At 43.3% G+C, this 24911-nt stretch overlaps 1 long non-coding RNA gene across 1 annotated transcript; it reads left to right on the plus strand.

Annotated features, from left to right (window-relative positions):
* The first annotated feature begins 9311 nt into the window (after positions 1 to 9311).
* On the plus strand, positions 9312 to 13651 carry LOC114816451. The gene is made up of 4 exons (XR_003764228.2): positions 9312 to 9398; positions 12500 to 12571; positions 13194 to 13263; positions 13556 to 13651. It is a non-coding gene; the product is annotated as an uncharacterized LOC114816451 (long non-coding RNA).
* Positions 13652 to 24911: the final 11260 nt, after the last annotated feature.

Raw genomic sequence — 24911 nt, forward strand, 5'->3', positions numbered from 1 at the left:
TGATGAAGACAGGAGAGAAGAAAAACAGGAAGGAAAAACAGAAAGGAAGAAAGGATGAAAAAGACAAAGTTTCTCTAATGCAGGTAGGCAGGCTTTCTCTAATAGTTTACTAAATGTGCTCTTACGTACGTTTCCGGCAACCTCAAAAAGACACTAGAGACTGGTGAGGAGTAAAGACCAACATTCACTTTCTGAATAGTTCAAATAAACTTACTATTAATCTAAGAACTGGTATATCAGTTTTATAAACGTGGTTCAGAGACTAATTTGGGATTTAAAAATTCATCGGTTTCTATAGCTCTTTGAGTTTGCGACTCTGTCAGGAATCCTCACAAGTCTCAGTCTACTTCATTTTATGAACGATAAATTCCCCTCTTAAATGTCAACAACTCCAATAAATACATTAAAATCTTATCCAAACAGATTGTTCCAAGAGATTGTAAAATGTTTTATCCAATTTATGTGCAATAAAGAGCCTCAGAGATGTCTGCTTATCTTGATTTTCCCCTAATTTGGCAAGGATTGAAGCTTGAGTCCATCACAGGCCAACATCACGTCAAACTGGATGAACTTCCAGAGGAACAAACACCACCAAGACTAATAAAGCTAGATTCCACCATTTCACCACAGGTTCTCCTAAACGGGCCCTACCAATTCCAAATATGACGCACATTGGCCTGAAATCAAAGATCCACTCGGAAATGTTCTTGTAAAATCATTATTGTAGTATTTGTTAAAAACTTACTATGCGCCAAGCACTGTCTAAGCACTGGAGTAGAGACAAGATAATTAGGTTGAACACAGTACCTGTCACACCTGGGCTTCACAGTATAAGGGGGAGGGAGTAAGATTTACTACAGATGAGGAAACTGAGGCGCAGAGAAGTGAATTGACTTGCCTTAATGTCACCTGTTAGTCAAGATGCCTAGTGGCTAAAGCACGGGTCTGGGAATCAGAAGGACCTGGGTTCTAATCCCAGCTCTGCCACTTGTCTGCTGGGTGATCTTGGGCAAGTCAGTTAACTTCTCTTTGCCTCAGTTACCTCATCCGCAAAATGGGGATTGAGACTGCGAGCCCCACGTTGGACAGGGACTGTGTCCAACCCGGTTTGCTTGAAACCACCCCAGCGTTTAGTGCAGTGCCTGGCACACAGTAAGCACTCAACAAATGCCATCATGATCATTATTATTATTGTTTGAGAGCTAGCGTCCAGAGCCGTAGACTCTGACAGAAAAGATTAAAGCAATTTCCTGTGAGAAAAGATAATTGCTTTGTTGCTCATCTGTGGGTACTTATGGCTTCAATTGGATGGGATTTCATTCCTGTGGAAAGTGGTGGAAGAAAATAGTTGGAAAATGCCTGTTTGCTGGGACAAAGGGGTCAGTAGGAACTACTCCCTTTTTCTGGATAATTAGAGACCTGAATCTACATTACTTTCCTAAGGAATTTACTCCAAATTGCAGTGAGCTTTACAGATGGGAGGGATATGCACTGAACATGTCCAAAGAGTTTATGCTTTCTTGCATCTGACAGGGAACCAAGGGTAAAGATCGACAGAACAGTGAGATTAAAAATCTTCCAGCCTACCAAAATTCCCACTATTATATTCCCACTGTTATCCACCATTCTTCAGTTGTCTCTTTTTTCCTCCTCAACATTCCACCGACTCACTGTCTTACAGTACTCACCTAGTAAGTCAACAAGTCTATTGTTCGTTTGAATCAACCTACTCAGTCGAGGAAGAAGAACCAGACTAAGGTCTCAGTGGTGTCACTGTTCTTGGAGAATAGAGGAGCGGCACAGCCTACTAGAAAGAGCACGGTTCCGGGGGTCGGGGAACCTGAGTTCCAATCCTGGTTCCATTGCTTGCCTCCCATGTGATCTTGGGAAAATCACTTAACTTCTCTGTGCCTCAGTTTCCTCCTCCATAAAATGGGGATTCAATTTCTGTTCTTCCTCTTATTTAGACTGTGAGCCCCAAGTGGGGGCTCATCTCACCCTCAGCCCACAACATTTATGTATACATATATATTTGTAACTTACTTTAAGTCTGTCTCCCCTTCTAGACTCTAAAGGGACTGCATCCAACCTAGTTATCTTGTTCCTAAACCAGTGCTTAGTATAGTGCTTGGCACATAATAAGCCCTTCAAAATATTATTATCACTATTATTATCTTGGAGTTCCATGAACTGAAAACTAGCTTTAGGAGAAAAATACACTTGTGTGACTCTCTTAAGGATATTCTGATACTGGCTAGACGGCAATAAATTAATAGCAAGGAGATCTCTCTTTTTCAGCTTAGATTCAGCTTAATAATGTTGTTTAGAATGCTCTTTGGGTAAATACCACTTATCCCACTGTTCATGTTGTTGCTGGTTTTCTAAGGATCCCCAGAATTCTGCCTTGTCTTAGGGTTCTTGTGAACAGCCATAATTTGCAACATTCTCAAAATTCTTGCTCTTTGAATGTCATATTTTGCTGCTTCCTTATATTAGAGCTCATTCCTAAAGAGCCAAAATGTTTTAGAGGAAAGCATCCTAATTCTCACAGTATAATGAATGTTAAGACAAATAAGTTAGCTTCCATGCTTTTGTCCCCTTTCATAAAATAGGAATAATCATATCCCGACTCCTCAATATGCTGTTACATTGTCTCACCATAATTGTTATTCTAAAAGTGAGAATAAACTCTTTTTATTAATATTGAATGCTTAGTGGGAGCTAATGTTGAACTAGGTAATGTATAGAGGACAGACATATCTGGTCCAATTCAACAAAACAGACAATACCCAAGTACTAAGAAAATGATGATAATGTTCTCGGGAAAAGAAGGGTAGTGTCATATTTTGAGACAGTTCCAATTATCTTCAGTTTTTTTCTTAGTTTTTAATGGTATTTGTAAAGTGCTTACTAAGTGATGAGGTAGATAGAAATAATCAGACTGGACACAGCCCCTGTCCACATAGGGCTCACAATCTTAATCCCCATTTTCCAGATGAGGTAACTGAGGCACAGAGAAGTGAAGTGACTTGCCCAAGGTCACATAGCAGAAAAGTCACCGAGCTGGAATTGGAATCCAGGTTCTCTGACTCCCGGGCCCGTGCTCTTTCCCCTCGGCCATACCGCTTCTCTTCTGTGATCTACATGTAGTTGTCTTTAGTATTCAAAGACACCACAGACTTGATACTCATCCCACCTTAAGCCCCACAACATTTATGTATACATATATATTTGTAACTTACTTTAAGTCTTTCTCCCCTTTTAGATGTAAGCCCTTTGTGGGCAGGTAACATGTCTACCAACTCTGTCATATTGTATCAATCAACTGATCACATTAATTAAGCGCTTACTGTGTGCCGCGCACTGTACTAAGCATTTGGGAGAATATAATGCAATAATCTAACAGGGTTGGTAGACACATTCTCTGCTCGCAACGAGAACCAGACTACACTCTTTGTACGATGCTCCCTAAGCAGTAAGCGCTCAACAGAAACCACTGTTTGATTGACTGATGGATGGATGGATGGTGAAATTCCCCTCTGTGGTGTATATGTGTGTGCAGCTGAAAGGCCAATGAGGGGTCCACAGTTCTGGTCACATGCCAGAACTTCACTGTTCATGGTCTTGTCTTGTCATTTTGATATTGACTGTTGCCTGTAAATGACCCTGATGGAATTGCTCAGAGAACTGGAGGTGTCACTGGATCAATCGATCCAGCAAAGGTACTTACTGAGTGCTTACTGTATGCGGAGCACTGTACCGAATACTTGGGAAAGTATAATACAACAGATTTGGAAGGCGCGATCTCAACTTAGATTGTGAGTCCTATGTGGGACAAGCACTGTGGATTTGAGGATTCAGCACGGGCCTGGGAGTCAGGAGCACCTGGGTACTAATTGTCTGCTGTGTGACCCTGGGCAAGTCGCTTCACTTCTCTGTGCCGCAGTTACCTCATCTGTAAAATGAGAATTGAGGCTGCGATCCCCGTGTGGGACGTGGATTATGTCCAAACTGACTAGCTTGTATCCACCCCAGCGCTTAATACAGTGCCTGACACATAGTACTCGCTTAAATAATATCCTGAGAAAAACTGTATCTGCCCTAGCACTTAGAGCAGAGCTTGACCCATATAATGTGCTTAACAAATTAAAAAAAAAATGGCATTTAGGTTGTACTGGGGGAGATGGACAAGCCCGTGCTCGATCCACTACACCACACTGTTTCTTGAGCAAGGCCCCACTTCACCTTCGTGGTTTTATTGTCAGGCCAGGAAAGCAAAGCTAGTCATCCCACTCCTTGGAGCTATAGGGGGGCCGCATATGCTGCCAAGATGGCAACTTTCTATGGGAAGCAGCTTGGCGTAGTGGATAGAGCCTAAGTCTGGGAGTCAGAAGGTCATGGGTTCTAATTCCAGCTCCGTCACTTGTCTAGTGTGTGGCCTTGGGCAAATCACTTCTTTGTCCCTTAGTTACTTCGTCTGTCAAATGGGAATGAAGACTGAGCCCCATGTGGGACAGGGACTGGCTCCCAACCGATTTGCTTGAATCCACCCCACTGCTTAGTACAGTGCCTGACACATAGTAAGGGCTTAACAAATACCATAATTATTATAATACAATAGAGTTAGTAGACATGATCCCTGCCCAGAAGGTGCTTACAGGCTAGAGAGGGAGACAGACATTAAAATAAACTCCAGATAGGGGAAATGGGGATATGTACATAAATGCTGTGGGGCTGGGAGTGGGGTGAATATCTAGCGCTTACGGGCACAGATCCAAGGATATAGATGATGCAGAAGGGGAGTCATTTTCACACCTTGAAGTCTTGTCATGGGAAGGGAACTTGTTTACCAATAGTGTTGTATCGTTCTCTCCGAAGTGCTTATATACAGTCCTTTGCGCACAGTAAGCACTTAATAAATACCACTGACCTACTTTAGGTGTTCTGTTCATTTCTTGAAAATGAAAATAAATGAATAAAAATAAAAATTCATACCCCACACCTCATCTTCCAATCCAAACTCACAGGCCTTTGGCAGAGGAGCCAAGAAAGGAGAACAGTGAATAAAGTAACTTCCAAACTGTTTACTTGAAACAAGGTAAAGGATTTTGTTTGAATCTAATTGTTCAGCAAAGCGAGAGAGACTTCACCCTGATATCTTGCAGGTGGTGTGTGCTTGCTTAAACACTGGGCAGAAGGCTTGCTTTCTGTGGACTTTCTAAGCCACCAGAGTGGCAGAACCAAATTTTCCTTTAACCTTGTATAAGTAACTTAAATCTTTTTTGAACTTTATTTAGCTTCCCTTAGACATCTCCAAGGTTATCTACTATTTTGGAAAAAAAATTTTAAAAAGATCTCTTATTGCTCTTCTAGAAAACTTCAGTACACCACAGATACCTATGGAGGAGTGATAGTTTGAGTAATTTATCAATCACCGGTATATACTGAGTACTTACGACGTGCAGAACACTGTACTGAATGCTTGGGAAAGTACAATACAACAGAATTAGTGGTCAAGTTCACTGTATGGGCACTAACATGGGGTGCGAGTTTGGAGAGTTGATGTTATGAAGGATGTGGGGTCTAGTGGGAGGGGTTGCACAGGGTCCAGTGTCGGGGGATGTGGCTTTCACAGGGAGTATCTCCCCCACCTGACTCCCAGTGAGGATGAAAAATATAATGACCCTCCTGGCTGTGGGGCATAGAAGGTTTGGCCAGTGCTGGTCCAAGGTGGGGCTCAGAGTTGGCTGAAGGTGAGAGGAGCGCCAAGCTCACCCCGTACCTCAACCGGGGTGTGAGGAAATGCATGCTTGCTCTCTGAGTTTCCTCCATGGGAAAGGAGACCTAGTTTGTCTTCTGGATCTCCTTCCACACCACAAACTCGGGCTCATGAAAAAGGGGTCTCCTGCCTAGTCCCAGAATCCTTAGGTGGGAAGGAGAGAAGCTCCTAGTTCTTCTCCTGAACCCTTGGTAGAATGTCGGGTCAAGCCAGGGTTGAGAGGATCCCTTTGGTTACCACTAGAACCCCCACCGGGAACCAGTCGAGGGGCAAACGAGCTTCCAGTTTTCCAGCTCCACACCCAGGCAGTGTTCAATAAATACCATTGACTGACAGATTGAAAGCAGTTCACCACTGCCTCACTAAGTATTAGGAATAAGAATTACGGTATTTGCTTAGCAGGATATCAGTTGTATCAACAGCATATATCAAAAAGCTTCTCGAAACCAGTATTTTTCTTGCCTTGCCTGGAAATTGGGATCCATATGTAATAAAACCTTCCATCTTCTTAACTTTGGGTTGAAGTTCTAGATTATTTACAATGAGATGTAGTCAGTGTGGTCTATTGGAAAGAGCATTGGCCTAGGAGTCAGAGGATCTGGGTTTTAATCCCATCTCTTCCACTTACCTGCCAGGTGACGTTAGGGAAAGTCAATTAGCTTCTCTGTGCCTCAGTTTCCTCATCTTTAATAAATCCTACTACCTCCCTCTTAGACCGTGAGGCCCAGGTGGGACAGGGACTGTGCCCAACCTGATTATTTTGTCTTTATCCTTTAGACAGAGATCAGCCCATAGTAAGTGATGAATAAAATCACTTAACGATTCTGCCACCTGGCCCTCCAAGGCAATAGCCAACTCCCACCTCCCTGTTAAATCATTTGCCCAGCAGTCATATTGAAAGCCCCTCAACGGATTTGTGTAATGCAATTAAATTGCAATGTGTACAATGAAATAGTTTCCCTAAACCAACTTGTAGAAATACATTCCTTTGAAAGATGGAAATATATACTGAGAATCTAAGATTCTTGATCTGAGGGTCAGTGTAAATTCAATATTAGAGGAACTCAGTATACGTTCTGATCACCTGACTGGATCCATCTTATGAAGCGGGCGCCGTCTCAGCTAAGCTACAACCTAAAGTTTCTTAAACATACAGGGTATTAGAAAAGGAGGCAGATATCACAACTCTAGATATTTGTAAAATGAAGATGGTTAGTTCACTCTGTCTGACCTTGAGAATAATAGGGAACTCTGTTGTAGTAATAAAAATGATAAAAATAATGATGGCAATGGTATTCGTTAAGCGCTTACTATGTGTAAGCGCTGGGGTAGATAACAAGCAGTAAACAACAGCAGTGGGGAAAAGCAATTACCAGGCATTCAAGGCACTATAAGAAAGACCCCCAAAAATCTTCTTTGGGGCCCTTTAGACTGCAGGTCAGACTCCTGTTTCCTTACAAACTGTCAGAATAAATTCGCTCAGTGGCTTAGTCCGGTCTAAATGTCAGGCAACCTGCTGATCACTTCTAAAGTATTCACACTCCTCTCCAGTATCACCACAGAAATGACTGGGGTTCAGCTTCTGACTATAGTTGGAGAACAGGTGTAATGATCTGAATAGCAGCCCACCAGTAAGAGGAATTGGCTATTGGAAGGGTTAGCCAAATTGCTCATATTCAGACTTTCAGATGCCTTATTTAAAAATTGATTATGTTGGGGAGGGGATTGGGAAGAAGTATGAATTATTAAGCCAGAAAGACGTCTTCTGGCCCCTGTGAACTAACCTTAGGAAGAAAAAGGGCACAACAGTGGTTTTCCAAGTAAGGTTAGGCTCAGGCTAATAATGGGCAAAGACAGAGTTCTCTCCAGACTCATACTGCAATATGCTTTCACCTGCAATTTACTCAACAGTGGGTCTCTGGAGATTTTCTTACTATCAGATTTCTGCTCTAAGAAACTTCAAAAGGGAAGTATTGGTTCTTAGATAAAGTTAGAAATTTTATTTTTTATGTAATGCTTTCCTGGAGTATTTTCCCAACCCCAGCTAAATATCTCCCCGTCAATTCCAAAAGAAAAGAGTATATAACACCCAGTGATGCCTCCTTTCTGAGCATGTTCAGTGAAAGCAATCTGGGTATCACTGTGTTTGTCATTTCTCACTTACCTCATCTGTAAAATGAGGAGTCAATCCTCCTCCCTCCAATTTAGACTGTAAGTCTCATGTGGGACCTGGACTGAGTTCAATAATAATAATAATAATAATGGCATTTGCTAAGCACTTACTATGTGCCGAGCATTGTTCTAAGTTCTGGGGTAGATACAACGTTCAATCTAATTAGCTTGTAGCTACCCCAGCACTGAATACAGTGCCCGGAACATAGTAAGCACTTAAAAAATACCATTAAAAATAAGTTATATTGTTGGTATTTGTTAAGCGCTTACTATGTGCAGAGCACTGTTCTAAGCGCTGGGGGAGACACAGGGGAATCGGGTTGTCCCACTTGGGGCTCACAGTCTTAATCCACATTTTACAGATGAGGTAACTGAGGCCAGAGAAATTAAGTGACTTGCCCACAAACACACAGCTGACAAGTGGCAGGGCCGGGATTCAAACCCATGACCTCTGACTCCCAAGCCCGGGCTCTTTCCACTGAGCCACGCTGCTTCTCAAGTTGTCTGGATTAGGTGAAAAGTTCCTGGAAAACTGAATTTGGAGGAGTAGGGGTCTCAATAGCGAGAATTAAAAATTACATAATAATGATAAAAAAAAGTGCCCCTCTAGCCCCAGGATGATTGAGCTAATAGATGATTTGCCATGAATGTCAGCATGTCTGGGTCACCAGCAGTGAGGAAACAGGGGGGAGCAGAATGGAGTAGTGGATATATAGTAGATAGGTCTTGGAGCCAGAAGGTCATGGGTTCTAATCCTGACTCGTCACTGCCCAAGGTCAAGTCACTTCGCTTCTCTGTGCCTCAGTGATCTCATATGTAAAATGGGATTTGAGACTGCGAGCCCCATATGGGACAGGACCATGCCCAACTCAATTTGCTTGTATCCACCCCAGCGCTTAATACAGTGCCTGGCACATAGTAAGGGTTTAACAAACACCATCTTCAACAGGGAGCAATTGCCTTGCATCCGCACGGTTCGCTTTGACTGATTCTCCCTCTTGCATCAGAAACGTCACCACCTCCCTTCTAATGAACTAACACTTTAATGAATACAATCTCTTTAGCAGAATATTTATTGGCTCTCTTGAATTAATCAAGTCAAACAAGCCCTAGGAAGCCCTTCCCTTTTCTTTTTTTCATGAACTGCTGAAGGTAAAAGTCTACATCTTTTTTTACAGTGTGGTCTACTTTCCTAAAACAGTTATACTGCCTGATCTCACATTTACAGTATTTACATTCTTGCAACACAGCAAGCTTCTAGGCTGAAGAACGTCCGTACCTGTTGCCACGAGAGCCAGTGTGAAGTCATAGACTTTATTTATTTATTGAGCACTACCGTGTGCAGAGCAATGTACTAACCTCTTGGGAGAGTACAGTTTAATGCACGCCTCATAACGCATGATCGAGAACCCAAAGCCAGCAGTCTTCCTTGAGCACAATCTATCAAGTAAGAAGCATTGATTTAGGGCAGTAAAAGGGTCATGGTATTGGTTTTTTAGGTGCTTACTATGTGCCAAGCACTATACTAAGCAATGGGGTAGATACGAGATAATCAGGTTGGAAACCTGAGGCTAAGTAGTTGGGAGAACGGTATTGAATTCTCATTTGATGGATGGGGAAACTGAGGCACCGAGAAACTAAGTTGATTTGCCCAAGGTCAGATAGCAAACAAGTAAGCACACAACCAAAATTAGAACCCAGATCTCCTGAATCCCATTTCTAGACTCTTTCACAAGGAAAGAAAAAGAGAATCACCCCTCCACACATACAAAATTGTGGACTTTTTGTTAGCTTTTTCCTCGATTGCAATATAATTCCAATACCTGGAGGGTCTTTACTGATTAGGCTTGATTAGCTTGTAATATAAAATAAGGTTTCTATATAAGAAAAGTCTAGAGTGGTTCAATTTGGCGTTCTAGTAAACAGAGAGTTAATATTTTCTATTACCTTTTCTGGCCTTCTCTGAATTCCTAGAATTAGAGCAAAGTTCACAGTAGATTGTTGGTGAGACGTGACCTGGTAATAAGAAAGTGGCATTAAATTAACCTGCCAATACTAGTGTTACACAGGTTGATTTGAATCTGATTTGCTATGTGAAGGGAATGAAATTATTCTTTCTCCTGTTTCAAGACGGACCTCCAATGTATCCTTTAAATAACCTCCTGTCAATCTCTCATTTTTGGTTATTTTTTAATGTTGGGCTGGCCCTTAGTCTTAAATCATCCCGCATATTGTACTGAAAAAAACAGTTTATTTGGATGATGCTCCTTCTCAGACTGTAGACATAAAGACTAGGCATCTGAGCTGTCCTTGGAAACTAACCTCCTTGAATGTTAAATGACTGAATGTTTAAAGCCAACAAACAAATTGGGGATAAAGTCGTGTTGCCAGATTGCAGCTTGGAGACAATAGGACATTAGCGGCAGACACTTGTGAAGAGATGGAAATCGTGGCACTCAAAAAGGCACAATTAAATACCTGCGTTCCCCCGGACACACATACACACTGCCTGGCAGCCCTAGGTTAAAGAAAAATTTACCTACACACACACAAAAAAATCCTCTGACAGAGGAACCTACTGCAAGTCTATTGTCTTTCCTGGATGAGTGACTCACACTGGAGTCACATGGTTCGGGATGTGAGTTTACACAACTCAGCACTTCAGACATGAAGGAGAGATAGTTTGCATTTGCAGAATTGAAGAGCTTTGTGAGTCTGTGTGTGAGACAGGATTGAGGAGCTGTGTGGGTTAGCATGGCTAAAGTTTAGGGAACTTGCTTATTTCTGCTTTGATATGTTCATGCTGACAACCACAATAGATGCGGGAATTTGTGGTTGCGACCATGGCTAATAATAATAATAATTATGATAATAACAATAATTGTGGTATTTATCAAATACTTAATCTGTCCCAAACAGGGTGCCAAGCACTGGGTTGGATACAAGATAATCAGATCAGGCGTCATCCCTGTCCCACGTGGGGCCGAATAGTCTAATGGAGAGGGAAAATGGGAATTTAAATCCCATTTTACAAATGAGGAAACCAAGGCACAGAGAAGGGAGGCACCTAGCAGGCAAGGGAAGGTGCGAATTATGGGACTGGGTGCAGGTGACTGTATCTGGAGGTGAGGTAGCCCTCTGGGCATCCGACCGTTTTCATTTCGATGTATGAGGGCGTGCGGTTTGGCTCTCAGTGATTGAGTGAACAACTCAGAAGGGACTGATGTCTTTTTAGCTTTGGAAGACTTTATTTATTTATTTGGTCATGATATTTTTATCCCAAGGTCTTCGGGGTATTTTTGCCAACATTAAGGTCACTTAATCCCCTCCGCATCTCTCTCTGATAGCAAAGGGCAGACTTGGAGATTAAATATTTTGTGAATTACATTTTTTTTAAGAAAGAAACAAACAGAATGATCAAAGAGCAGGGCGGGAGGAATGATCAGATGAGGATGAAAGAGGAAACAAATGACATCAGGAACACATCAAAAGATGAAAGAAAGTTGCCGGCAGCGGAAGTCACTAAAAGCCCTGGGTTTCTTTTGCCCTGCTGCTGCTGTTGCTTCTGGGACTCTGGGTTTCTTCTTTACCGTTGCCAGTAGTTCCAGATGGAGGCTGGTGGTACGTGTGTGTTTATGTATATGTGCTTCCCGGGCTCCTCTCCCTCCCTGCTGGTGCCATAGGCAAAGCCTGTTCCCAACCAGATAGATAGATTCGTTCCTGAATATCATCACCTTTCCCTCCATGTCCAGATTTAGTTGGACGTTTTGGAGTGCTTTCTTCCCAGCTTTTTCATCACATCTGGAGGAAAGGGTACAGGGCTGGGAATCAAGAGACCTAAGTTCTCATCCTAGTTCTGCCCCTTGTCTGCTGTGTGTCCTTGGGCTTTGGGCTTCAGTTGTCTCATGAGTAAAAAGGGGATTCAACACCTGTCCTCCCTCTCTCTGACGTTGAGCCTCATGTGGGACAGGGACAGCATCTGACCTGATTATCTTGTGCCTATCCCCGTGTTTGGACATAACAAGGGCTTAAGAAATGCCCCAATTATTAACGAGGTAGACGATTCTCTTGACTGCACTTTAAAGTTGAGGGCTTCATTTCCTCTTGTATTTTGCTCATTTTGAATGTTCCAATTAAATATAATTTCCACTCCCTAAAACACGGAGTCAATCCAGTCATCTTATTTTCATCTTTAAGAAATGGTGGGGAGATAGAGACATGAGGAGGAAAGACAGGAGGAAGGGGTGACATTTAAGGATATAGCCAAAATCCCAGTAAAGCAAAACCATTTTTCTCCTTGCTCAAATTGTTCTAGTTGATGTCCTGGAAAAGGAATGAGTATTTTTTTTTTAATTTTGCTAGGAATAAACTGAGTTTTGGAAGTTGTAGAGACAAATGAAGAGCAGCTGGCCTAGTTTCCCAGTGGTTATGCTTTCAGTTGCTAAAAGGGAGGTCCAGATTGAATACTTTTTCTGGTCTCCTGTTACCTTTGTAGGCTGCAGCTGGGGATGCTATACCATTACATCCTTGACCCTTTTTTTTTGGCAGGGAAACCACACTTCACTCCCCCAGGGGTCCATAGGGGTCTTCTAGCCCAACCAACCTGATGCTGGCTACGAGGTACCAACAGTATTTATCTAGCATTTGTACCAGGTATTTGGGGAACATATAAAAGAAATATAAGATGGGCTCCCTGCCCTTGAGGAATATTGAGAGGTTTTGTCCCTTGGTCTTCACATGATCTGGCGTGATCTATAAGCTTAAATCCATGTGTAGGTAAAGAATGGTTGAAGACCAAGAAATACTTGAGCTAGAGAAGATGCTGTGTATACTGGAGATGGGTTCTTAAGGACTGTTTAAGAGAGGGCTGATGGCAGAGAGCCAAGTCAGCCAAGTTCATCTGTTCTACTTTTCTTATCCTCTCGCTTTTGTGTACTCAACCTGGTTTCTGCCAGGCTGAATGTTATCTTCAGCATTCCCTCCTTGGAGAACATCTTCCACCGTAGAACTAGGAGACAGATCCTAAAATGAACAAACAAGGTTTGACGTAGGATAGGATCATTAAAGATTATGAACAGTCTTCCTTCTCCTCGCTGCAAGTGAGAAAGCCTATGTGTTGGAATGATAGGTAGCAGATTCGAGTCTCTGGGTGGAATAATTGGAGGCTCGTATATTTTAAGGAATATTTGAAGTGACGTGTGTTTTATTATTCATGGACCCTTTATTTGTTGTCTCATCAAAGGCTGTTTTATCCATCTGCCAAGCACCTGCACCAGTTTAACCGCAGCTCTCAGGACAGCACACTGAGACAGGTGAGACGGTGGATGCCTGCTATGTGGATTCGTAAACACATACATTATGTGGAGTTTGAATAGGAATGTAGCCCAGGCTTTGAGGAATGCAGTTTAGTTCCTGTCATAAACTCCTTGGAACTGATCTTGCCTTTAAATCAGTCAGTGAATCAATCATATTTATTATGTGCGGAGCACTGTACTAAGTACTTGGGAGAGTACAATGTAGCAACATAATAGACGTATTCCCTGCCCACATCTAGTGAGTTAACTAAGAAGTATATTTTTTTGTTTCCAAACTTTTGATTTCCAGTTAGAGACCTACAGATTGTCGCCATTATCTAGCTGTGCTGATAGAGCAAGGATGTTTGTCATCGAAAGCTCCTGAATAAATGTAAAAAGCTTCTGATTCTTTGATTGAGTGACTTCTTAAGCAATTCAGGGGCAGGAGGGCTAGGGATACTTGCTTCAGGGAACTTCAGGATCAAGCTACACCATGCCCCCCTCCGCCCCTCCTGTGTCACTTATGCACTCAAGTCAATATCCCCTAAGCAATTTGAGGTTCCATAAAGGATTATCGTCACTTTGATCTATGACCTGTTTATCTGGCAGAGTCCTCCAAGATGAGCAGACAAAGCTGCTGCAGTTTCTGCCACCTCTGAAACTTCCCAAATGTTAACAGGGTACAGGGAAACAAATGCTGTGGAGAAGCAGTGTTGTGTAGTGGATAGAGCATGAGCCTGGGAGTCAGAAGGATCTGGGTTCTAATCCCAGCTCTGCCAGTTGTCTGCCGTGTGACCTGAGGCAAGTCACTTCACTGGGCCTCAGTTACCTCATTCTGTAAAATCCATTCAATCGTATTGATTGAGTACTTACGGGGTGCAAAGCACAGTGCTAAGCCCTTAAGCACTGTACGACTGTGAGCCGCCTGTGGGACGAGGACTGTGTCCAACTCGATTGGCTTGTGTTCGCCCCAGCACTTAGAACAGTGCCTGGCACATAGTAAGTACTTAACCAATACCATAAATGCTGGATTTTACTCTTTTGTTCCTTTGGCCTAATAATTTTCAAGTTAATTTGAGGCCATACGTGGCATTTGTCATTATGTGAGCTCTAAGTAGCATGACTAGGATATGTTGAAAAGGAAGCCTCTTGAAAGGCCTGCATTTTCCCCATTCAAGCTATTCGGCAGCATCCGTTCAGTGTGCAGTTGCATTTGTTAAGCACTTACTTTGTGCTCAGCACTGGGATAGATAGGATGAAGCCAGTTCAAAAATAGTCTCTGTCCCACCTAAAGCTAACAGTCTAAGAGGGAGGAAGGACTTGAGGTCTGCCTCAGTGCAGAAATGAATTCTGATCCTGGGGAGGTAACTAGCTAGAATTGAGGGGGGCTTCTTCTCATATGGATGGTGAAGCGTTACCTTCAGGCCACCTGGTTTAGGGTTTCTGAGCTGGGAGAGGCAGAAGGAGGTCATCCTAGAGGAATTAGAGCTGAGGGAAGGAGGAGAAGGAGCAAGAGGAAGGAGGAGTGGAAGAGGAGAGTCTGAGAGAGGACAGAGAAAGGAATATGGAGGGGAAAGAGCCTGAGCGAGGTGAATGATTTCCTGATAGTCAGGTCAAAGGAGATAAAAGATCCCTAACTGGGGAAACTCATATATTAGTCAAAACAACAGACTGGTCCTTACATCAGAGGACTGCAGTGAGGATTTATTTGTTGTGGGGAATCCAAAACCGGGTGGTTTGAGGGTAAAGGATGGGACCGGATGTGAGATCGTGAAAAAGTAATGATCTTCGAAGGAGGGAATAAAATTGTAATGAAGAAATTGTTTTTATTAATGCAAATATTTTATTCTGAGCTGGTTGTAAATTGTTGAGTTTTGTGATACAGAATAAAGAAAAAAAATGCTTTCGATGTCATCTTGTTGAATTCACTGCAGAGTCTGCAGGCAGGCAATAGAGCAGCCCCCTTGGCAGCTCTACTTGCAGGCACAGCCAAACCGTTTGAAGATGTTTATGCTGTTTAAAGAACTGGAAAAGTAGAGATATGGAATTTTTTTTTGAGGGTGGAGAGGGGGGAATGCGGGATTTGGTGGCATTTAACTAGGAAGCCCACCACTTCAGACTGGTGGGGTCTGAGAGACTTTCTACCTGTGGAATTTAAGACTAAGGTAACATAACCCAGAGAAGCCTTTATCTTGCAATTGTATATTTACTTTGTCTTGAAGAGGAACGGAGCAGAAATTCTTTCATTAATTTTTCGGTAAGAATGCTAAGATATTAGATCCAAAGTGACTACAGGTTACCAAAATGAAACTCCATTTAAGCATTCAAGAAAGGTGATTACTCTGTTTCTAGGTTTAATTAAACAATCTAGTAAACAGTCACTGTAGACAATTCAGGCAGATCTCCCAAAACACTCATTTCCCTGTTCCTTGTTAAAATCTAGGAAGATTTGGATGTAAGCTCCTCAAGGGCAAGGACCTGTCTTTCAATTCCATTGTATTGTACTTTCAAGCACTTAGAACAGTGCTCTGCATGCAGTAAGTGCTCAGTAAACTTCATCGGTTGGTTGAAGGCCAGAATGGCTATAAAGAGCAGGGTCCAGGAAGCTGGGAGATATGGCAAGAATGTTGAGTCCCACTCTCTAGGATTGACTGACTGAACTAGTCAGTCAGTGAAGCAGCATGGCCTAATGGTAAGATAACAGGCCTGGGAGTCAGATCTGATCCTAGCTCTAATCCTGGAGATGCCATTTGTCTGCTGTGTGACCTCGGGCAAGTCACGTGATTTATATGGGCCTCAGTTTCCTCCCCTGTAAAATGGGGATTAAATACCTGCTCTCCCTCCCCCTTAGACTATAAACCCCCATGGGACAGGGAGTATACCTAATTGTACTGTTACCTACCCCAGTGCTATATATGGTATTTAGCAAAGAGTAATCCTCATGAGGTAACTGAGGCCCAGAGAAGTGAAGTGACTTGCCCCAAATCACACAGCAGGCAAGTGGTAGATCCGGGATTAGAAGCCATGACCTTCTGACTCCCAGGTCCGTGCTCTATCCACTATGCCCCCACTGATGGTGAAGTTCATCTATGAGTACATGTGTGGCTGAAAAGGCCAGTGGAGCATCCACGGTCCTGACCACACTGGGCAACCCAAAAGGTTGCCTCTTGTGGTATTATTATAAATTTAACGGGAAGTATGCCTCACAAGTAGTACTGAGGGAAAGCTCTGGAAGCTGAAGGTGACCCTGGCGGTAATTTATACCCGAAGAAAAAAACTGGACACCACAATTGCTCTAGAGACCTTCAGTTTGGTTTCGGAGCTCATTCCGGGATTGGCACCACACTGTCTGTCAGCTTCCCAAAGGACATGATGGCCTTCTGGAGCCTAAGAAGGGCAAGGCATCATTCTTCTCAATTACTCTTCGACATTAAGCTTGGGTTAGTTTCAGCTGACAATGCACAGTCCCTTGCCCAAGGAATCCTCTGAGAATCCTTCCCGAGAGGGATCTGATGGACAGATCCTAAAGGTCTGTCTCACCGTCCCCCAGCTTGTGATGTAGAGTAGCACAGAAGTGAACTATTGTGAAGCAGAGAAGCAGCATGGCTTAGTGGAAAAAGCACTGGCCTGGAAGTCCAAAGGACCTGGATTCTAATCCCGGCTCTGCCACTTGACTCCTGTGTGACCTTGGAACGGTCACTTCACTTCTCAGTGTCTCAGTTACCTAATCTGTAAAGTGGGGATTAAGATTGTGGCCCTATGTGGGACATGGACCGTGTCCAGGCTGACTAGCTTGTAACTATCAATCAGTTAATACAGTGCCTGGTACGTAGTAAGTGCTTAACCATTTCTATTTAAAAAAAAGTCTGTTCTAGTGCTACAAACCCCACCCAGCCCCAAGCCTGAGCCAAGCAAATGGGCCTGAATCGCTCCACAGGGGTGCAGGCAGTACCCCCCTGGGACCCTGTTCCCTTTAAGCACTTGATATTCACCCCACCCTCCCCCCAACAACACATAGGTACAGGTCCATAATATACTTAAATGTCTGCCTTCCCATCTAGTGTGTAAGCTCTTGGTAGGTAAAGAACATATCTTTCAACTCTGTTATATTATACGTTCCCAAGCACTTAGGAAAATGCTCTGCACACAGTGAGTGCTCAGTACACACCACTGATTGATTGATTAGCAAAGCCACGTGACCAAGCAAACGGCCAAGCAAACGGCCGGCCCATTTCCCGCAGAGAATAAAAGCAGTGCAGCAAACTATCCCCTCCCACATCACTCACAAAACACGAACAGAACCCCAAATGAAGCATATTTATGTTTGTGCCTGAATAGGATCGATTATGATTTTAAAGAGAGCCCAGTTTTGCTCGTGGTGGGCAGGGAGTGTGTCTACTGACTCGGTTGTATTGTTACAGCGTACTCTCCCAAGTGTTCGGTACAGTGTGCTTTGCACACAGTCGGAGCTCAATAAATATGATTGACCGTGGTCAAAACTTCGGTGGATGGAGCCTCCAGGGAGGGAACAAACCCCACAAAAATACACTTCCCTGGCTCCCTCGTGGTAGCCACAGATGAGGGCTGTATTGAGCTGGAAGTGCATCAGGCATCACAATGGAAACCTTTACTACCTGGCCCAGGAAGGGCAGTTAGGTTGTTGTGGTGGCCAAGGATGAGGAGGAGAAGGGTGTGATGGCTAAAGACGAGGTAGGGGTTACAGCTGGAAGGAAGATGGGTGGGCTTTCCTCCACCACTCAATAAATCAATCAATAGTATTTATTGAGTACTTACTGTATGCAGAACTCTGTATTAAGCGCTTGGGAACGTACAGTAGAACAATGTAACAGACACGTTCCCTATCCACAATGAATTTACAGTCTAGAGGGAGAGACATTAATGTAAATAAATAAATTATGGACATGAACATAAATGGTATGGGGCTGAGTTTGTGTTGGGGGGGAGGTGGTGAATACAGGGAGCAAATCAGGGTGACGCAGAAGGGAGTGGGAGAAAAGGAAATGAAGGCTTGGTCAGGGAAGGCCTCTTGTAGGAGAGGTGCCTTCAATACTGCTTTGAGAAGCAACGTGGCTCAGGGGAAAGAGCCCGGGTTTGGGAGTCAGATGGAATGGGTTCTAATCCCGGCTCCTTAGACCGTGAGCTCCTTGTGGGTTAGGGAATGTGCCTGATCTGATTGGACTGTTTCTATCTCAGCACTTAATATAAGGCTTGGAATAATGTGGTATTTGTTAAGCACTTTGGATGTACCGATTAGACTGTAAGCCCGTCGATTGGACCGTAAGCCCGTCAAAGGACAGGGACTGTCTCTATCTGTTACCGATTTGTACATTCCAAGCGCTTAGTACAGTGCTCTGCACATAGTAAGCGCTCAATAAATACTATTGAATGAATCAATGTACCAAGCACTCTACTAAGTACTGGAGTAGATAAGAGGTAATCATCCCGGTCTCATATGGAGCTCAGAGGCTAATTAGGAGGGAAACAGGTATTTAATCCCCATTTTTACAGATGAGGAAACTAAAGCACAGAGAAGTGAAATGACATGCCCAAGGTAACGCAGCAGGTAAGTGGCAGAACAAGGATTAGAACCCAGGGTCTGTGACATGGCCCATGCCCTTCCCACTAGGCCACGCTGCATAGTGAGTGCTTAACTAATATCATAATGAATCTTAACTAATACAACTATCGTTATTATTATTGTTAATATTAATATTATTGAAAGACATTAGTCTACCTTTTCATGCAAACTTCCAAAATGGCAAAATTAGCATCCAAAATAATTGCCTCTTGGTTTGTAATAGCCTGCATGTGGGACAGTGAGACAAATGGCTTAGATACAATCCGCATTTGAGGCGGGCCACGGGAATGCCTAAAATTATCAAGATAAACATAGCGGCTAATGAAACAGAGGGTCAGAGATGAACTCATATTGACCGGCAAAAGGATTTTACATCCCATTGTTGTCTACGAGAACAAGACAGAAATTGAAACCACCAAGAGTGAAAGCACTCTGGAACATAATTTGAGTCATTTCTATTATTTAATTAGCTACAGAATTACATGATTTGCATGGGATTGGTTTCCCTTTCACAATAACTTGCCTAGCAACCAATCAAAGGGTCTCAAATTTTTCAAATCCGATCACGCTATCGTTCGTCATGACCTCTTGGCATGCCTTCCATATGTTTATTCCATTTACCATTAATTCATTCAGTCACTCATTTGCATGCAGCTCTGAACTCAGAGCGTTATATAGCACAGCAAAAACAGGGCCCAGCCCTCTAGACCGGAGGTGTATTAACTACAGTTCTTGAGCTGTTTATGACTCTACTGAAGCCAGAGTGCAACTATTGATAAGGAACACATCTTTCAGCTTTCTGCTCCCACCTGCCTCCTCAAGGAGTCCCCCTGGTTCAACTCATTCCTGCCACTATTGAACAATGGATAATGCACTGCAGCGCCTTAGCAAACAACAAAAAGCTGTAAGATTTAACATGCTGGGGCAGAGAAACTCTAGTCTGGGAGAGCTCTGACTTCTGCAGGTAATTTCATGTTGTTCCCAGAATCCAGAAATTGGGTCATCTCCGCTCTTCAGCAAAAACCTGGGCCTCGTTCTCAAGAAACGCATAGTCTTACGGCACCGTAGGGATATAACATATTTGTAAAATATTAATAGCTTACTGCAGGGGACAGACAAAGCTCAGACACAAATCCAAGCTGTGACTTTAAGCGCAAGCCGTAGTTTAAATGGATTCGAAACAATATGGAGAAAAGATTTCAAAGGCTAATCACTGGTATTTACTGAATGCTTACTGTGCACAACACTGCATTAAACACTTGAGAGAGTAACATGCAACAGAGTTGGTAGACATGATCCTTGACGTCAAGGGGTTTATAGTCTAGTGATGTAGCAAAAATGGAGAGCTCAATAGCTAGGAAATATTTTATAACTAACTCCTTCAGCCTGTCATCTTTCTCTATGATTCCCCTCTCCCCATTCCTTTTCCAAAGTTCTGAATGTGCGATGAATAAAATCATAAGAATCTATTCAAACCAAGACTCTAAGCTGCAGCTTGAATTCACAACTGTGTTTTTCCTATCCTTGCAAAGCACTCTTGCTCATACGTGGTTCCTAAACAATTTTTTTAGATACGGTCCTCCACATAAGCCATTTTTAACAGAGCTCTTCCTACAGTTTCTGGGAAAAATGTTCCCGTCGACCTTAGCCCTTTCCTCTCTTACTTTGCAACAGAATTTCAAAAAAAAAACCACCTTACAATTTCTGTCTTTCTTCATAACTTTACCATAATTGCTCTAGTTGGGTCTTTCCTAGCGCTGATCTTTTATTCGCAAGGAATAATCCTGGAGGTTGCAAATCCTAATGGTAAGTAAACCCAAACCATATGGTTCGTTATTTTGTAACAGTTGGGCCAATAATGGGGGTTTTAGGTGTTTATACAGATCCCAGTTGACAAGAAATCCCTTCCATTACAATCAGATTATTTCGTTTAATTGGCTACCGATTCTCACACTAAAGAGTCCAGGGATTGAAGGGGGAGGATTTGTGTACGTGGACATGTATCGGGCCGAGGGGGGAGGTGGCAGGGGAAGGAAACGCAGCAACGGAACAGCTGCTGCTCAGCGGGAGAGAGAAGCGTGCTGGGTTGGCCGACATCCAAGGCACCCTCCACTTTGTATTTGCCAAGCATCAAGTTAGCGATTTCCCGTACCTGCTGGGCCGAGTTCATTCCGCAAAGACTCTTTGGAGGAATATGAGATACCCTGTTAGTGCACTGGAGAAAGATAAATAGGAGAGATCCTGAACCAATCCATTTTGTGAAGATGCCTGCCTTATCAGGAAGGTTTGAGAGAATGGAGGGTGAGAGGAGAGAGGAAGCAAAAAAGGAGTGGTGTAAATGAGTAAATGGAGTGAGAAGTCGCTTTGTTTTAGACACACTATTTTATCGTATTTGTTAAGCGCTTACTATGTTCCCGGCACTGCATTAAGTAGATAGAAGACAATCAGCTGGACACAGTCCATGTCCCACAGGGTGCTCGCAGCATTAATCCCATTTGGCAGATGAGGTAACTGAGGCGCAGAGAAGTTAAACAACTTGCCCAAGGTACACAGCAGACATCTGGTGGAGGTGGGATTAGAACCCAGGTTCCCTGACTCCTAGACCACACTGCTTCTTTGTACATCTCAGAAATTTCACATTATCCAACACTGCAAAATTCATTATTAATGATAACAGTATTTGTTAAGCACTTACTGTTTGGGAAACTCTGTGCTGAGCCTTGGAGTAAATACAAGATAACCAGATCAGATACAGTGCCTATCCTACATGAGACCCACAGCCCTAAATGGTGGGAGAACAAGTATTGTATCCCCATTTTATAGATGAGGAGACTGAGGGATGGAGAAACGAACTGAGTCGCCCAAGGTGCCAGTAGAGCCAGGATGAGGTGGTCCCTCGCTTCCTCCCGCCCATTTCCTCTCTCTCCTCGGCTTCCTCCCAGAGTGGGGCTTGTGGTTCAGAAAAGCACCATCCGAACTGGACCTTCACCCACTGCTGACACCACGGTTCCCCGGTAGCACAATGTGGCGGTGGGAGCTGCCATTTTTCCGGTGAGACACCATCCGTTAGATGGAACATTAAGCTATGCGTGACGGAGGCCGAACCTATTAAAATACCATCCATCCCCAGGAGCTGGAAAAAAGATGCATTGACCAGCCTTAATGTCAAAAACAGCAGCAGCAGCAGCAGTACACTTCCTGGACTCAGCATTTCCATCTGAAAATGAGATCGCTAAATGACTTCTCTGCATCTTCCTCTCTCATCTGCATACCCCGGGGATGGCCTGCCGCCCCTGCCAGTTGGTGCATTTACTATATCTGGGTCCTAATCCATTCTTCTTCTTGTCAAGGGAAAAGAGTTAACCAAACACGGACATTAATAATTCCGATTCCCCCTGAATAGCTAAATCCCCCAAATCCCCACGGCATACGTCACCCCCCCTCGCCCTTCCCACTGTAACACGACAAAAATCTCTTTTAAGTGTGTGTCGGCCTAGGATATCGTTATAACTTGGAGCTGCGCGAATCCAAAAGCCAAAGTTATTAATCATCCCCATAAAGGAAGCACTAAACTTTTAATTGGGAATCCCATTTTCCAAACAGTGACAGAAGAAGCCTTTTGACTAGCTTACCAAGGAGACAAAGCTAACAGTCCACAGAAAAGGATCCGTGTTGTTATCTCGAATTGATAATTATCAATTTCAAAAGGAAAGCTTAAAAACTATGTGAGGACTAACTAGAAATTTGGACTAGAACTCCACGATCCAAAATGTTCTGTTTCATATAATGATATTTTCTAGTTCTAAAAACAAAGGGCTTCCCAGCTTTACGGCTCTCTAGTTTTATCTAGCTATCTTGCACAGAGGGAGAAGAAACACGGTGTAATGGAAAGAGCACAGGCCCCGGAGTCAGGGGACCTGATTTCTAATCCTGGCTCCACCATTCATTTATTCAATAGTATTTATTGAGCGCTTCCTATGTGCAGAGCACTGTACTAAGCGCTTGGAATGTACAAATCGGTAACAGATAGACATAGTCGCGATAGACATAGTCGCTGTCTGACTCTGGGGCAGGTCATTTAACTTCTGTGTGCCTCAGTTCCCTTATCTGCAAAATGGGGATTTGATACCCATTCTCCCTTCTACTGTACTCCCTCGTCCTACCGTGAGTTCCATGTGGGACCTGATATTTTGTATCTACCCCAGTGCTTAACACATATTAAGTGCTTAACAAATTTTGTTATTATTATGATTAGTTATTAGTTTACAGACATGAAGACAGGAAACTAAGCCTGGAAGGCATCCAAGTCACCTGAATTGGTAGCAGGGCACAAACTCCTGCTTTCTTAACTACATGTCACTAGTTAAAAGAGAAATTCCAATCCCAACCTCATCCTCTTCCTCTACTCCTTCTACCAACTACCTCGTCTGGAGAGAGGACATTACTGGCTATTTGTCCATCTTCATTTATATTTGACAGGTTAGGAATACCTTAAACTGTGTCCTCCTCCGATTACTATTAGAACCTGATTACCCCACATAAACTACACTACACCCAGATTACAGAACCTCCTTTTAAATTGCAAATTCTAAAAAGTGGAAGCTAAATTCCTAGCTTTCTAGCACAAATTGAGAGGAAACTCTTGTCAAAGGAACATCTTGGTTAACCTACTTAGAGTCAGGAAGCTTTTGCCCTCACTGGAAAGTTCCAGCCACTTAGGGGGCAAAACGAAGGTAAACGCTTAGCCTAGTCTAATCACATCCAAGCTGCTAGGTGCTTTTCTAAAGCGGTACTTAGCGTAAACGATGGTTCCAAGTTCCCCTACTTTGCAACTCTGCCCCATCAGGTCTGAAAATTCCCTGTGAGGGTCTGTAAACCGCATCTTTGTGTTATCCCACATGCAATAGTAACTGTGGTGTTTGTTCAGCACTTATTTTGTGCCAACCACTGCACTGAGAGCTGAGGTACATATAAGAAAGTCAAGTCAGACACAGTCCCCATGGGGTTCACAGTCTAAGTGGAAGGGAGAACAGGCATTGAGTCCTCATTACAGATGAGAAAACTGAGGCACAGAGAAATTAGTTGACTTACCCAAAGACACCCAGTGTTCAGGTAGCGAATCCAGGTTTAGAATCCAGGCCCTCTAATTCCCAGGCCCGTACTCTTTCTACCACCTCATGCTACTTCCTGTGAAGTTTTTAAAACCCGTGAATCAGGGTAGGACTTTTTCCTCAGCCTGGTATATTGTTATATTGTATTCTTCCAGGTGCTTAGTACAGTTTCTACACACAGTAAGTACTCAATAAATACAATGGATTGATTGATTGATTGATTGATTGATTGATTGATCAGGCCAACTTCCAGACTGGGAGGCCTCTGGGGGAACTTTCAGGAATACAGATTCTGGGGATTGATGGTGCCCTTTCCTCGCTCACCTTAAAGACAGCATTTGGGGGCCAAAGGTGCATCTTTTCCCAGAGGCCGGGCACTGCCTGGGTGTCTTCAGGGAATCTCCAAGCCGCACGGAGAAGCAGTGTCGCCTAATGGATAGAGTACGGGCCTGGTTGTCACAAGGACCTGGATTCAGTTCTCTAGATTGTAAACTCATTGTGGGCAGGGAATGTGTCTGTTTACTGTTATAATGTATTCTTCTAAGAGCTTAGTACAGTGCTGTGCATAGTCAGTGCTCAATAAAACAGTAAGCGCTCAATAAATATGTTTAAATGAATGAATGGTTCTAATCTCAGCTCCACCACTTGCCTTGGGTAAATCATTTCACTTTTCTGGGCCTCAGTTACCTCATCTGTAAAATGGGTGTTAAGACTGTGGAACACGGACTGTGGACAACCTGTTTAGCTTGTATCTGTCCCCACGCTCAGTTCTGTGCCTGGAACACAGTAAGTGCTTAACAAATACCATTAAAAAAAAAGCACTGCTTCCTAGGGGTTTTGTAGGTTGGGGAAATGGACATTGGAATGACTAGGCTCTGGCTCGGGGAGATTTAAGGTAAAGTTTAAGAAGAAGAAAGGAGGCAGCTGAAGACTAAGGAGAAATCCAAGTACCCGGA

This window comes from Ornithorhynchus anatinus, chromosome 14 (assembly GCF_004115215.2).
Source record: "Ornithorhynchus anatinus isolate Pmale09 chromosome 14, mOrnAna1.pri.v4, whole genome shotgun sequence".
Taxonomy (NCBI): Eukaryota; Metazoa; Chordata; class Mammalia; order Monotremata; family Ornithorhynchidae; genus Ornithorhynchus; species Ornithorhynchus anatinus.